Source organism: Hemiscyllium ocellatum, chromosome 14 (assembly GCF_020745735.1).
Source record: "Hemiscyllium ocellatum isolate sHemOce1 chromosome 14, sHemOce1.pat.X.cur, whole genome shotgun sequence".
NCBI lineage: Eukaryota > Metazoa > Chordata > Chondrichthyes > Orectolobiformes > Hemiscylliidae > Hemiscyllium > Hemiscyllium ocellatum.
The window spans coordinates 9,860,317-9,873,325 of NC_083414.1; the positions used below are offsets into that span (position 1 = coordinate 9,860,317).

Below are 13,009 nucleotides of genomic sequence, written 5' to 3' on the forward strand. Positions count from 1 at the left end.
TGCATCGGGTTGCTTGCAAAGCAGCTTAGACTGACACTGACCATTTGCAGACGGATGGCATCATGTTGTTGAGGACTGGAGGGACCAGTTCCTCGTTGTGCATTTGACGAGCGAGTTGACCAGACCCAAGCTGTCAACTTCAGAAATGATTGTGCGGAATGAACGACAGTGTAGATGTAGACGGCATCAAGAGGAAGCAGCTGAAGCCAACAGTCCGGCGAGAAAACAGGGTGGCAGCGAGCAAAGTGGCAGGCCTGCTGCAGCTGCCGAAATAGCTCAGTTGGGAGAGCGTTAGACTGAAGATCTAAAGGTCCCTGGTTCAATCCCGGGTTTCGGCACAAGCAGCGTCGCTTGTGTGCTCGCTCCCTTGTTTGCATGTGATGGGGGCACGAGTGAATCTGAAGCTCTGCGCTGGTCCTTGCTGGCGCAAGGGTGGTTCGGACTGCCTCTTGCCCTCCTTCTGCAGCGATTCGATTCCATGCCTTTTGCTTCCTGTCTCATGGCACATTTCTTCTCATTGGCTGCGTAGCGAGCATTCCAAAACAGTCAAATAACCAAATCGACAAACCCTCAATCCTGCTCCTACTGTTCATTGACCAACATCTGCGAACGCACAAAACAGTCTTTGAGTCCACAAGGCGTACATGGTGGCCTTTGCACTCTCTCTATCAAACACTCCCTCGTTCATAAGCTTGCTGACGGCCAGCTGTTCCAGCTTGCAAAAACTGCTGGTGATCCCTGATCGCAATGGAAAAGTTGCTGGAGAGACGCTGACATGCGCACGGCCGCCTGACTTTAGGTTGATTTGAGCGTTGCAGAGGTGCGCCTTAGGAAATCGCTTTCGACTGTCCTTGTTTTCGACACAAGCGGTCACTTCAGAAATGATTGTGCAGAATGACGATGGAAAAGTAATCACAAACAGCGTCGGTCGTGTAAACAGGCAGTGACTTACATGCCGCTTTGGAGATGGTTGCGGAGAACTTGGGAATCCTCAAGCCTGCAGAGTAATAACTGATGGTTTTCACAGTGGGCGGACTGAAGCTGGAGCAGAGGCGATTAGTTCAAATTGTTCCGGTGCATCGGGTTGCTTGCAAAGCAGCTTAGACTGACACTGACCATTTGCAGACGGATGGCATCATGTTGTTGAGGACTGGAGGGACCAGTTCCTCGTTGTGCATTTGACGAGCGAGTTGACCAGACCCAAGCTGTCAACTTCAGAAATGATTGTGCGGAATGAACGACAGTGTAGATGTAGACGGCATCAAGAGGAAGCAGCTGAAGCCAACAGTCCGGCGAGAAAACAGGGTGGCAGCGAGCAAAGTGGCAGGCCTGCTGCAGCTGCCGAAATAGCTCAGTTGGGAGAGCGTTAGACTGAAGATCTAAAGGTCCCTGGTTCAATCCCGGGTTTCGGCACAAGCAGCGTCGCTTGTGTGCTCGCTCCCTTGTTTGCATGTGATGGGGGCACGAGTGAATCTGAAGCTCTGCGCTGGTCCTTGCTGGCGCAAGGGTGGTTCGGACTGCCTCTTGCCCTCCTTCTGCAGCGATTCGATTCCATGCCTTTTGCTTCCTGTCTCATGGCACATTTCTTCTCATTGGCTGCGTAGCGAGCATTCCAAAACAGTCAAATAACCAAATCGACAAACCCTCAATCCTGCTCCTACTGTTCATTGACCAACATCTGCGAACGCACAAAACAGTCTTTGAGTCCACAAGGCGTACATGGTGGCCTTTGCACTCTCTCTATCAAACACTCCCTCGTTCATAAGCTTGCTGACGGCCAGCTGTTCCAGCTTGCAAAAACTGCTGGTGATCCCTGATCGCAATGGAAAAGTTGCTGGAGAGACGCTGACATGCGCACGGCCGCCTGACTTTAGGTTGATTTGAGCGTTGCAGAGGTGCGCCTTAGGAAATCGCTTTCGACTGTCCTTGTTTTCGACACAAGCGGTCACTTCAGAAATGATTGTGCAGAATGACGATGGAAAAGTAATCACAAACAGCGTCGGTCGTGTAAACAGGCAGTGACTTACATGCCGCTTTGGAGATGGTTGCGGAGAACTTGGGAATCCTCAAGCCTGCAGAGTAATAACTGATGGTTTTCACAGTGGGCGGACTGAAGCTGGAGCAGAGGCGATTAGTTCAAATTGTTCCGGTGCATCGGGTTGCTTGCAAAGCAGCTTAGACTGACACTGACCATTTGCAGACGGATGGCATCATGTTGTTGAGGACTGGAGGGACCAGTTCCTCGTTGTGCATTTGACGAGCGAGTTGACCAGACCCAAGCTGTCAACTTCAGAAATGATTGTGCGGAATGAACGACAGTGTAGATGTAGACGGCATCAAGAGGAAGCAGCTGAAGCCAACAGTCCGGCGAGAAAACAGGGTGGCAGCGAGCAAAGTGGCAGGCCTGCTGCAGCTGCCGAAATAGCTCAGTTGGGAGAGCGTTAGACTGAAGATCTAAAGGTCCCTGGTTCAATCCCGGGTTTCGGCACAAGCAGCGTCGCTTGCGTGCTCGCTCCCTTGTTTGCATGTGATGGGGGCACGAGTGAATCTGAAGCTCTGCGCTGGTCCTTGCTGGCGCAAGGGTGGTTCGGACTGCCTCTTGCCCTCCTTCTGCAGCGATTCGATTCCATGCCTTTTGCTTCCTGTCTCATGGCACATTTCTTCTCATTGGCTGCGTAGCGAGCATTCCAAAACAGTCAAATAACCAAATCGACAAACCCTCAATCCTGCTCCTACTGTTCATTGACCAACATCTGCGAACGCACAAAACAGTCTTTGAGTCCACAAGGCGTACATGGTGGCCTTTGCACTCTCTCTATCAAACACTCCCTCGTTCATAAGCTTGCTGACGGCCAGCTGTTCCAGCTTGCAAAAACTGCTGGTGATCCCTGATCGCAATGGAAAAGTTGCTGGAGAGACGCTGACATGCGCACGGCCGCCTGACTTTAGGTTGATTTGAGCGTTGCAGAGGTGCGCCTTAGGAAATCGCTTTCGACTGTCCTTGTTTTCGACACAAGCGGTCACTTCAGAAATGATTGTGCAGAATGACGATGGAAAAGTAATCACAAACAGCGTCGGTCGTGTAAACAGGCAGTGACTTACATGCCGCTTTGGAGATGGTTGCGGAGAACTTGGGAATCCTCAAGCCTGCAGAGTAATAACTGATGGTTTTCACAGTGGGCGGACTGAAGCTGGAGCAGAGGCGATTAGTTCAAATTGTTCCGGTGCATCGGGTTGCTTGCAAAGCAGCTTAGACTGACACTGACCATTTGCAGACGGATGGCATCATGTTGTTGAGGACTGGAGGGACCAGTTCCTCGTTGTGCATTTGACGAGCGAGTTGACCAGACCCAAGCTGTCAACTTCAGAAATGATTGTGCGGAATGAACGACAGTGTAGATGTAGACGGCATCAAGAGGAAGCAGCTGAAGCCAACAGTCCGGCGAGAAAACAGGGTGGCAGCGAGCAAAGTGGCAGGCCTGCTGCAGCTGCCGAAATAGCTCAGTTGGGAGAGCGTTAGACTGAAGATCTAAAGGTCCCTGGTTCAATCCCGGGTTTCGGCACAAGCAGCGTCGCTTGTGTGCTCGCTCCCTTGTTTGCATCTGATGGGGGCACGAGTGAATCTGAAGCTCTGCGCTGGTCCTTGCTGGCGCAAGGGTGGTTCGGACTGCCTCTTGCCCTCCTTCTGCAGCGATTCGATTCCATGCCTTTTGCTTCCTGTCTCATGGCACATTTCTTCTCATTGGCTGCGTAGCGAGCATTCCAAAACAGTCAAATAACCAAATCGACAAACCCTCAATCCTGCTCCTACTGTTCATTGACCAACATCTGCGAACGCACAAAACAGTCTTTGAGTCCACAAGGCGTACATGGTGGCCTTTGCACTCTCTCTATCAAACACTCCCTCGTTCATAAGCTTGCTGACGGCCAGCTGTTCCAGCTTGCAAAAACTGCTGGTGATCCCTGATCGCAATGGAAAAGTTGCTGGAGAGACGCTGACATGCGCACGGCCGCCTGACTTTAGGTTGATTTGAGCGTTGCAGAGGTGCGCCTTAGGAAATCGCTTTCGACTGTCCTTGTTTTCGACACAAGCGGTCACTTCAGAAATGATTGTGCAGAATGACGATGGAAAAGTAATCACAAACAGCGTCGGTCGTGTAAACAGGCAGTGACTTACATGCCGCTTTGGAGATGGTTGCGGAGAACTTGGGAATCCTCAAGCCTGCAGAGTAATAACTGATGGTTTTCACAGTGGGCGGACTGAAGCTGGAGCAGAGGCGATTAGTTCAAATTGTTCCGGTGCATCGGGTTGCTTGCAAAGCAGCTTAGACTGACACTGACCATTTGCAGACGGATGGCATCATGTTGTTGAGGACTGGAGGGACCAGTTCCTCGTTGTGCATTTGACGAGCGAGTTGACCAGACCCAAGCTGTCAACTTCAGAAATGATTGTGCGGAATGAACGACAGTGTAGATGTAGACGGCATCAAGAGGAAGCAGCTGAAGCCAACAGTCCGGCGAGAAAACAGGGTGGCAGCGAGCAAAGTGGCAGGCCTGCTGCAGCTGCCGAAATAGCTCAGTTGGGAGAGCGTTAGACTGAAGATCTAAAGGTCCCTGGTTCAATCCCGGGTTTCGGCACAAGCAGCGTCGCTTGTGTGCTCGCTCCCTTGTTTGCATCTGATGGGGGCACGAGTGAATCTGAAGCTCTGCGCTGGTCCTTGCTGGCGCAAGGGTGGTTCGGACTGCCTCTTGCCCTCCTTCTGCAGCGATTCGATTCCATGCCTTTTGCTTCCTGTCTCATGGCACATTTCTTCTCATTGGCTGCGTAGCGAGCATTCCAAAACAGTCAAATAACCAAATCGACAAACCCTCAATCCTGCTCCTACTGTTCATTGACCAACATCTGCGAACGCACAAAACAGTCTTTGAGTCCACAAGGCGTACATGGTGGCCTTTGCACTCTCTCTATCAAACACTCCCTCGTTCATAAGCTTGCTGACGGCCAGCTGTTCCAGCTTGCAAAAACTGCTGGTGATCCCTGATCGCAATGGAAAAGTTGCTGGAGAGACGCTGACATGCGCACGGCCGCCTGACTTTAGGTTGATTTGAGCGTTGCAGAGGTGCGCCTTAGGAAATCGCTTTCGACTGTCCTTGTTTTCGACACAAGCGGTCACTTCAGAAATGATTGTGCAGAATGACGATGGAAAAGTAATCACAAACAGCGTCGGTCGTGTAAACAGGCAGTGACTTACATGCCGCTTTGGAGATGGTTGCGGAGAACTTGGGAATCCTCAAGCCTGCAGAGTAATAACTGATGGTTTTCACAGTGGGCGGACTGAAGCTGGAGCAGAGGCGATTAGTTCAAATTGTTCCGGTGCATCGGGTTGCTTGCAAAGCAGCTTAGACTGACACTGACCATTTGCAGACGGATGGCATCATGTTGTTGAGGACTGGAGGGACCAGTTCCTCGTTGTGCATTTGACGAGCGAGTTGACCAGACCCAAGCTGTCAACTTCAGAAATGATTGTGCGGAATGAACGACAGTGTAGATGTAGACGGCATCAAGAGGAAGCAGCTGAAGCCAACAGTCCGGCGAGAAAACAGGGTGGCAGCGAGCAAAGTGGCAGGCCTGCTGCAGCTGCCGAAATAGCTCAGTTGGGAGAGCGTTAGACTGAAGATCTAAAGGTCCCTGGTTCAATCCCGGGTTTCGGCACAAGCAGCGTCGCTTGTGTGCTCGCTCCCTTGTTTGCATCTGATGGGGGCACGAGTGAATCTGAAGCTCTGCGCTGGTCCTTGCTGGCGCAAGGGTGGTTCGGACTGCCTCTTGCCCTCCTTCTGCAGCGATTCGATTCCATGCCTTTTGCTTCCTGTCTCATGGCACATTTCTTCTCATTGGCTGCGTAGCGAGCATTCCAAAACAGTCAAATAACCAAATCGACAAACCCTCAATCCTGCTCCTACTGTTCATTGACCAACATCTGCGAACGCACAAAACAGTCTTTGAGTCCACAAGGCGTACATGGTGGCCTTTGCACTCTCTCTATCAAACACTCCCTCGTTCATAAGCTTGCTGACGGCCAGCTGTTCCAGCTTGCAAAAACTGCTGGTGATCCCTGATCGCAATGGAAAAGTTGCTGGAGAGACGCTGACATGCGCACGGCCGCCTGACTTTAGGTTGATTTGAGCGTTGCAGAGGTGCGCCTTAGGAAATCGCTTTCGACTGTCCTTGTTTTCGACACAAGCGGTCACTTCAGAAATGATTGTGCAGAATGACGATGGAAAAGTAATCACAAACAGCGTCGGTCGTGTAAACAGGCAGTGACTTACATGCCGCTTTGGAGATGGTTGCGGAGAACTTGGGAATCCTCAAGCCTGCAGAGTAATAACTGATGGTTTTCACAGTGGGCGGACTGAAGCTGGAGCAGAGGCGATTAGTTCAAATTGTTCCGGTGCATCGGGTTGCTTGCAAAGCAGCTTAGACTGACACTGACCATTTGCAGACGGATGGCATCATGTTGTTGAGGACTGGAGGGACCAGTTCCTCGTTGTGCATTTGACGAGCGAGTTGACCAGACCCAAGCTGTCAACTTCAGAAATGATTGTGCGGAATGAACGACAGTGTAGATGTAGACGGCATCAAGAGGAAGCAGCTGAAGCCAACAGTCCGGCGAGAAAACAGGGTGGCAGCGAGCAAAGTGGCAGGCCTGCTGCAGCTGCCGAAATAGCTCAGTTGGGAGAGCGTTAGACTGAAGATCTAAAGGTCCCTGGTTCAATCCCGGGTTTCGGCACAAGCAGCGTCGCTTGCGTGCTCGCTCCCTTGTTTGCATGTGATGGGGGCACGAGTGAATCTGAAGCTCTGCGCTGGTCCTTGCTGGCGCAAGGGTGGTTCGGACTGCCTCTTGCCCTCCTTCTGCAGCGATTCGATTCCGTGCCTTTTGCTTCCTGTCTCATGGCACATTTCTTCTCATTGGCTGCGTAGCGAGCATTCCAAAACAGTCAAATAACCAAATCGACAAACCCTCAATCCTGCTCCTACTGTTCATTGACCAACATCTGCGAACGCACAAAACAGTCTTTGAGTCCACAAGGCGTACATGGTGGCCTTTGCACTCTCTCTATCAAACACTCCCTCGTTCATAAGCTTGCTGACGGCCAGCTGTTCCAGCTTGCAAAAACTGCTGGTGATCCCTGATCGCAATGGAAAAGTTGCTGGAGAGACGCTGACATGCGCACGGCCGCCTGACTTTAGGTTGATTTGAGCGTTGCAGAGGTGCGCCTTAGGAAATCGCTTTCGACTGTCCTTGTTTTCGACACAAGCGGTCACTTCAGAAATGATTGTGCAGAATGACGATGGAAAAGTAATCACAAACAGCGTCGGTCGTGTAAACAGGCAGTGACTTACATGCCGCTTTGGAGATGGTTGCGGAGAACTTGGGAATCCTCAAGCCTGCAGAGTAATAACTGATGGTTTTCACAGTGGGCGGACTGAAGCTGGAGCAGAGGCGATTAGTTCAAATTGTTCCGGTGCATCGGGTTGCTTGCAAAGCAGCTTAGACTGACACTGACCATTTGCAGACGGATGGCATCATGTTGTTGAGGACTGGAGGGACCAGTTCCTCGTTGTGCATTTGACGAGCGAGTTGACCAGACCCAAGCTGTCAACTTCAGAAATGATTGTGCGGAATGAACGACAGTGTAGATGTAGACGGCATCAAGAGGAAGCAGCTGAAGCCAACAGTCCGGCGAGAAAACAGGGTGGCAGCGAGCAAAGTGGCAGGCCTGCTGCAGCTGCCGAAATAGCTCAGTTGGGAGAGCGTTAGACTGAAGATCTAAAGGTCCCTGGTTCAATCCCGGGTTTCGGCACAAGCAGCGTCGCTTGCGTGCTCGCTCCCTTGTTTGCATGTGATGGGGGCACGAGTGAATCTGAAGCTCTGCGCTGGTCCTTGCTGGCGCAAGGGTGGTTCGGACTGCCTCTTGCCCTCCTTCTGCAGCGATTCGATTCCATGCCTTTTGCTTCCTGTCTCATGGCACATTTCTTCTCATTGGCTGCGTAGCGAGCATTCCAAAACAGTCAAATAACCAAATCGACAAACCCTCAATCCTGCTCCTACTGTTCATTGACCAACATCTGCGAACGCACAAAACAGTCTTTGAGTCCACAAGGCGTACATGGTGGCCTTTGCACTCTCTCTATCAAACACTCCCTCGTTCATAAGCTTGCTGACGGCCAGCTGTTCCAGCTTGCAAAAACTGCTGGTGATCCCTGATCGCAATGGAAAAGTTGCTGGAGAGACGCTGACATGCGCACGGCCGCCTGACTTTAGGTTGATTTGAGCGTTGCAGAGGTGCGCCTTAGGAAATCGCTTTCGACTGTCCTTGTTTTCGACACAAGCGGTCACTTCAGAAATGATTGTGCAGAATGACGATGGAAAAGTAATCACAAACAGCGTCGGTCGTGTAAACAGGCAGTGACTTACATGCCGCTTTGGAGATGGTTGCGGAGAACTTGGGAATCCTCAAGCCTGCAGAGTAATAACTGATGGTTTTCACAGTGGGCGGACTGAAGCTGGAGCAGAGGCGATTAGTTCAAATTGTTCCGGTGCATCGGGTTGCTTGCAAAGCAGCTTAGACTGACACTGACCATTTGCAGACGGATGGCATCATGTTGTTGAGGACTGGAGGGACCAGTTCCTCGTTGTGCATTTGACGAGCGAGTTGACCAGACCCAAGCTGTCAACTTCAGAAATGATTGTGCGGAATGAACGACAGTGTAGATGTAGACGGCATCAAGAGGAAGCAGCTGAAGCCAACAGTCCGGCGAGAAAACAGGGTGGCAGCGAGCAAAGTGGCAGGCCTGCTGCAGCTGCCGAAATAGCTCAGTTGGGAGAGCGTTAGACTGAAGATCTAAAGGTCCCTGGTTCAATCCCGGGTTTCGGCACAAGCAGCGTCGCTTGCGTGCTCGCTCCCTTGTTTGCATCTGATGGGGGCACGAGTGAATCTGAAGCTCTGCGCTGGTCCTTGCTGGCGCAAGGGTGGTTCGGACTGCCTCTTGCCCTCCTTCTGCAGCGATTCGATTCCATGCCTTTTGCTTCCTGTCTCATGGCACATTTCTTCTCATTGGCTGCGTAGCGAGCATTCCAAAACAGTCAAATAACCAAATCGACAAACCCTCAATCCTGCTCCTACTGTTCATTGACCAACATCTGCGAACGCACAAAACAGTCTTTGAGTCCACAAGGCGTACATGGTGGCCTTTGCACTCTCTCTATCAAACACTCCCTCGTTCATAAGCTTGCTGACGGCCAGCTGTTCCAGCTTGCAAAAACTGCTGGTGATCCCTGATCGCAATGGAAAAGTTGCTGGAGAGACGCTGACATGCGCACGGCCGCCTGACTTTAGGTTGATTTGAGCGTTGCAGAGGTGCGCCTTAGGAAATCGCTTTCGACTGTCCTTGTTTTCGACACAAGCGGTCACTTCAGAAATGATTGTGCAGAATGACGATGGAAAAGTAATCACAAACAGCGTCGGTCGTGTAAACAGGCAGTGACTTACATGCCGCTTTGGAGATGGTTGCGGAGAACTTGGGAATCCTCAAGCCTGCAGAGTAATAACTGATGGTTTTCACAGTGGGCGGACTGAAGCTGGAGCAGAGGCGATTAGTTCAAATTGTTCCGGTGCATCGGGTTGCTTGCAAAGCAGCTTAGACTGACACTGACCATTTGCAGACGGATGGCATCATGTTGTTGAGGACTGGAGGGACCAGTTCCTCGTTGTGCATTTGACGAGCGAGTTGACCAGACCCAAGCTGTCAACTTCAGAAATGATTGTGCGGAATGAACGACAGTGTAGATGTAGACGGCATCAAGAGGAAGCAGCTGAAGCCAACAGTCCGGCGAGAAAACAGGGTGGCAGCGAGCAAAGTGGCAGGCCTGCTGCAGCTGCCGAAATAGCTCAGTTGGGAGAGCGTTAGACTGAAGATCTAAAGGTCCCTGGTTCAATCCCGGGTTTCGGCACAAGCAGCGTCGCTTGTGTGCTCGCTCCCTTGTTTGCATCTGATGGGGGCACGAGTGAATCTGAAGCTCTGCGCTGGTCCTTGCTGGCGCAAGGGTGGTTCGGACTGCCTCTTGCCCTCCTTCTGCAGCGATTCGATTCCATGCCTTTTGCTTCCTGTCTCATGGCACATTTCTTCTCATTGGCTGCGTAGCGAGCATTCCAAAACAGTCAAATAACCAAATCGACAAACCCTCAATCCTGCTCCTACTGTTCATTGACCAACATCTGCGAACGCACAAAACAGTCTTTGAGTCCACAAGGCGTACATGGTGGCCTTTGCACTCTCTCTATCAAACACTCCCTCGTTCATAAGCTTGCTGACGGCCAGCTGTTCCAGCTTGCAAAAACTGCTGGTGATCCCTGATCGCAATGGAAAAGTTGCTGGAGAGACGCTGACATGCGCACGGCCGCCTGACTTTAGGTTGATTTGAGCGTTGCAGAGGTGCGCCTTAGGAAATCGCTTTCGACTGTCCTTGTTTTCGACACAAGCGGTCACTTCAGAAATGATTGTGCAGAATGACGATGGAAAAGTAATCACAAACAGCGTCGGTCGTGTAAACAGGCAGTGACTTACATGCCGCTTTGGAGATGGTTGCGGAGAACTTGGGAATCCTCAAGCCTGCAGAGTAATAACTGATGGTTTTCACAGTGGGCGGACTGAAGCTGGAGCAGAGGCGATTAGTTCAAATTGTTCCGGTGCATCGGGTTGCTTGCAAAGCAGCTTAGACTGACACTGACCATTTGCAGACGGATGGCATCATGTTGTTGAGGACTGGAGGGACCAGTTCCTCGTTGTGCATTTGACGAGCGAGTTGACCAGACCCAAGCTGTCAACTTCAGAAATGATTGTGCGGAATGAACGACAGTGTAGATGTAGACGGCATCAAGAGGAAGCAGCTGAAGCCAACAGTCCGGCGAGAAAACAGGGTGGCAGCGAGCAAAGTGGCAGGCCTGCTGCAGCTGCCGAAATAGCTCAGTTGGGAGAGCGTTAGACTGAAGATCTAAAGGTCCCTGGTTCAATCCCGGGTTTCGGCACAAGCAGCGTCGCTTGCGTGCTCGCTCCCTTGTTTGCATGTGATGGGGGGCACGAGTGAATCTGAAGCTCTGCGCTGGTCCTTGCTGGCGCAAGGGTGGTTCGGACTGCCTCTTGCCCTCCTTCTGCAGCGATTCGATTCCATGCCTTTTGCTTCCTGTCTCATGGCACATTTCTTCTCATTGGCTGCGTAGCGAGCATTCCAAAACAGTCAAATAACCAAATCGACAAACCCTCAATCCTGCTCCTACTGTTCATTGACCAACATCTGCGAACGCACAAAACAGTCTTTGAGTCCACAAGGCGTACATGGTGGCCTTTGCACTCTCTCTATCAAACACTCCCTCGTTCATAAGCTTGCTGACGGCCAGCTGTTCCAGCTTGCAAAAACTGCTGGTGATCCCTGATCGCAATGGAAAAGTTGCTGGAGAGACGCTGACATGCGCACGGCCGCCTGACTTTAGGTTGATTTGAGCGTTGCAGAGGTGCGCCTTAGGAAATCGCTTTCGACTGTCCTTGTTTTCGACACAAGCGGTCACTTCAGAAATGATTGTGCAGAATGACGATGGAAAAGTAATCACAAACAGCGTCGGTCGTGTAAACAGGCAGTGACTTACATGCCGCTTTGGAGATGGTTGCGGAGAACTTGGGAATCCTCAAGCCTGCAGAGTAATAACTGATGGTTTTCACAGTGGGCGGACTGAAGCTGGAGCAGAGGCGATTAGTTCAAATTGTTCCGGTGCATCGGGTTGCTTGCAAAGCAGCTTAGACTGACACTGACCATTTGCAGACGGATGGCATCATGTTGTTGAGGACTGGAGGGACCAGTTCCTCGTTGTGCATTTGACGAGCGAGTTGACCAGACCCAAGCTGTCAACTTCAGAAATGATTGTGCGGAATGAACGACAGTGTAGATGTAGACGGCATCAAGAGGAAGCAGCTGAAGCCAACAGTCCGGCGAGAAAACAGGGTGGCAGCGAGCAAAGTGGCAGGCCTGCTGCAGCTGCCGAAATAGCTCAGTTGGGAGAGCGTTAGACTGAAGATCTAAAGGTCCCTGGTTCAATCCCGGGTTTCGGCACAAGCAGCGTCGCTTGCGTGCTCGCTCCCTTGTTTGCATGTGATGGGGGCACGAGTGAATCTGAAGCTCTGCGCTGGTCCTTGCTGGCGCAAGGGTGGTTCGGACTGCCTCTTGCCCTCCTTCTGCAGCGATTCGATTCCATGCCTTTTGCTTCCTGTCTCATGGCACATTTCTTCTCATTGGCTGCGTAGCGAGCATTCCAAAACAGTCAAATAACCAAATCGACAAACCCTCAATCCTGCTCCTACTGTTCATTGACCAACATCTGCGAACGCACAAAACAGTCTTTGAGTCCACAAGGCGTACATGGTGGCCTTTGCACTCTCTCTATCAAACACTCCCTCGTTCATAAGCTTGCTGACGGCCAGCTGTTCCAGCTTGCAAAAACTGCTGGTGATCCCTGATCGCAATGGAAAAGTTGCTGGAGAGACGCTGACATGCGCACGGCCGCCTGACTTTAGGTTGATTTGAGCGTTGCAGAGGTGCGCCTTAGGAAATCGCTTTCGACTGTCCTTGTTTTCGACACAAGCGGTCACTTCAGAAATGATTGTGCAGAATGACGATGGAAAAGTAATCACAAACAGCGTCGGTCGTGTAAACAGGCAGTGACTTACATGCCGCTTTGGAGATGGTTGCGGAGAACTTGGGAATCCTCAAGCCTGCAGAGTAATAACTGATGGTTTTCACAGTGGGCGGACTGAAGCTGGAGCAGAGGCGATTAGTTCAAATTGTTCCGGTGCATCGGGTTGCTTGCAAAGCAGCTTAGACTGACACTGACCATTTGCAGACGGATGGCATCATGTTGTTGAGGACTGGAGGGACCAGTTCCTCGTTGTGCATTTGAC

The 13,009-nt window shown here is 51.4% G+C and overlaps 12 non-coding genes across 12 annotated transcripts; all 12 read left to right on the forward strand.

The window, feature by feature from the left end:
• Positions 1-265: 265 nt before the first annotated feature.
• On the forward strand, positions 266-338 carry trnaf-gaa (transfer RNA phenylalanine (anticodon GAA)). The gene has a single exon. It is a non-coding gene; the product is annotated as a tRNA-Phe (tRNA).
• A 1,002-nt stretch (positions 339-1,340) lies between these two features.
• Positions 1,341-1,413, forward strand: trnaf-gaa (transfer RNA phenylalanine (anticodon GAA)). The gene has a single exon. It is a non-coding gene; the product is annotated as a tRNA-Phe (tRNA).
• Positions 1,414-2,415: 1,002 nt separating this feature from the next.
• On the forward strand, positions 2,416-2,488 carry trnaf-gaa (transfer RNA phenylalanine (anticodon GAA)). Its single transcript has one exon. It is a non-coding gene; the product is annotated as a tRNA-Phe (tRNA).
• A 1,002-nt stretch (positions 2,489-3,490) lies between these two features.
• Positions 3,491-3,563, forward strand: trnaf-gaa (transfer RNA phenylalanine (anticodon GAA)). The gene has a single exon. It is a non-coding gene; the product is annotated as a tRNA-Phe (tRNA).
• A 1,002-nt stretch (positions 3,564-4,565) lies between these two features.
• On the forward strand, positions 4,566-4,638 carry trnaf-gaa (transfer RNA phenylalanine (anticodon GAA)). Its single transcript has one exon. It is a non-coding gene; the product is annotated as a tRNA-Phe (tRNA).
• Positions 4,639-5,640: 1,002 nt separating this feature from the next.
• trnaf-gaa (transfer RNA phenylalanine (anticodon GAA)) lies at positions 5,641-5,713 on the forward strand. Its single transcript has one exon. It is a non-coding gene; the product is annotated as a tRNA-Phe (tRNA).
• Positions 5,714-6,715: 1,002 nt separating this feature from the next.
• On the forward strand, positions 6,716-6,788 carry trnaf-gaa (transfer RNA phenylalanine (anticodon GAA)). The gene has a single exon. It is a non-coding gene; the product is annotated as a tRNA-Phe (tRNA).
• A 1,002-nt stretch (positions 6,789-7,790) lies between these two features.
• trnaf-gaa (transfer RNA phenylalanine (anticodon GAA)) lies at positions 7,791-7,863 on the forward strand. Its single transcript has one exon. It is a non-coding gene; the product is annotated as a tRNA-Phe (tRNA).
• A 1,002-nt stretch (positions 7,864-8,865) lies between these two features.
• trnaf-gaa (transfer RNA phenylalanine (anticodon GAA)) lies at positions 8,866-8,938 on the forward strand. The gene has a single exon. It is a non-coding gene; the product is annotated as a tRNA-Phe (tRNA).
• Positions 8,939-9,940: 1,002 nt separating this feature from the next.
• Positions 9,941-10,013, forward strand: trnaf-gaa (transfer RNA phenylalanine (anticodon GAA)). Its single transcript has one exon. It is a non-coding gene; the product is annotated as a tRNA-Phe (tRNA).
• Positions 10,014-11,015: 1,002 nt separating this feature from the next.
• trnaf-gaa (transfer RNA phenylalanine (anticodon GAA)) lies at positions 11,016-11,088 on the forward strand. The gene has a single exon. It is a non-coding gene; the product is annotated as a tRNA-Phe (tRNA).
• A 1,003-nt stretch (positions 11,089-12,091) lies between these two features.
• On the forward strand, positions 12,092-12,164 carry trnaf-gaa (transfer RNA phenylalanine (anticodon GAA)). The gene has a single exon. It is a non-coding gene; the product is annotated as a tRNA-Phe (tRNA).
• Positions 12,165-13,009: the final 845 nt, after the last annotated feature.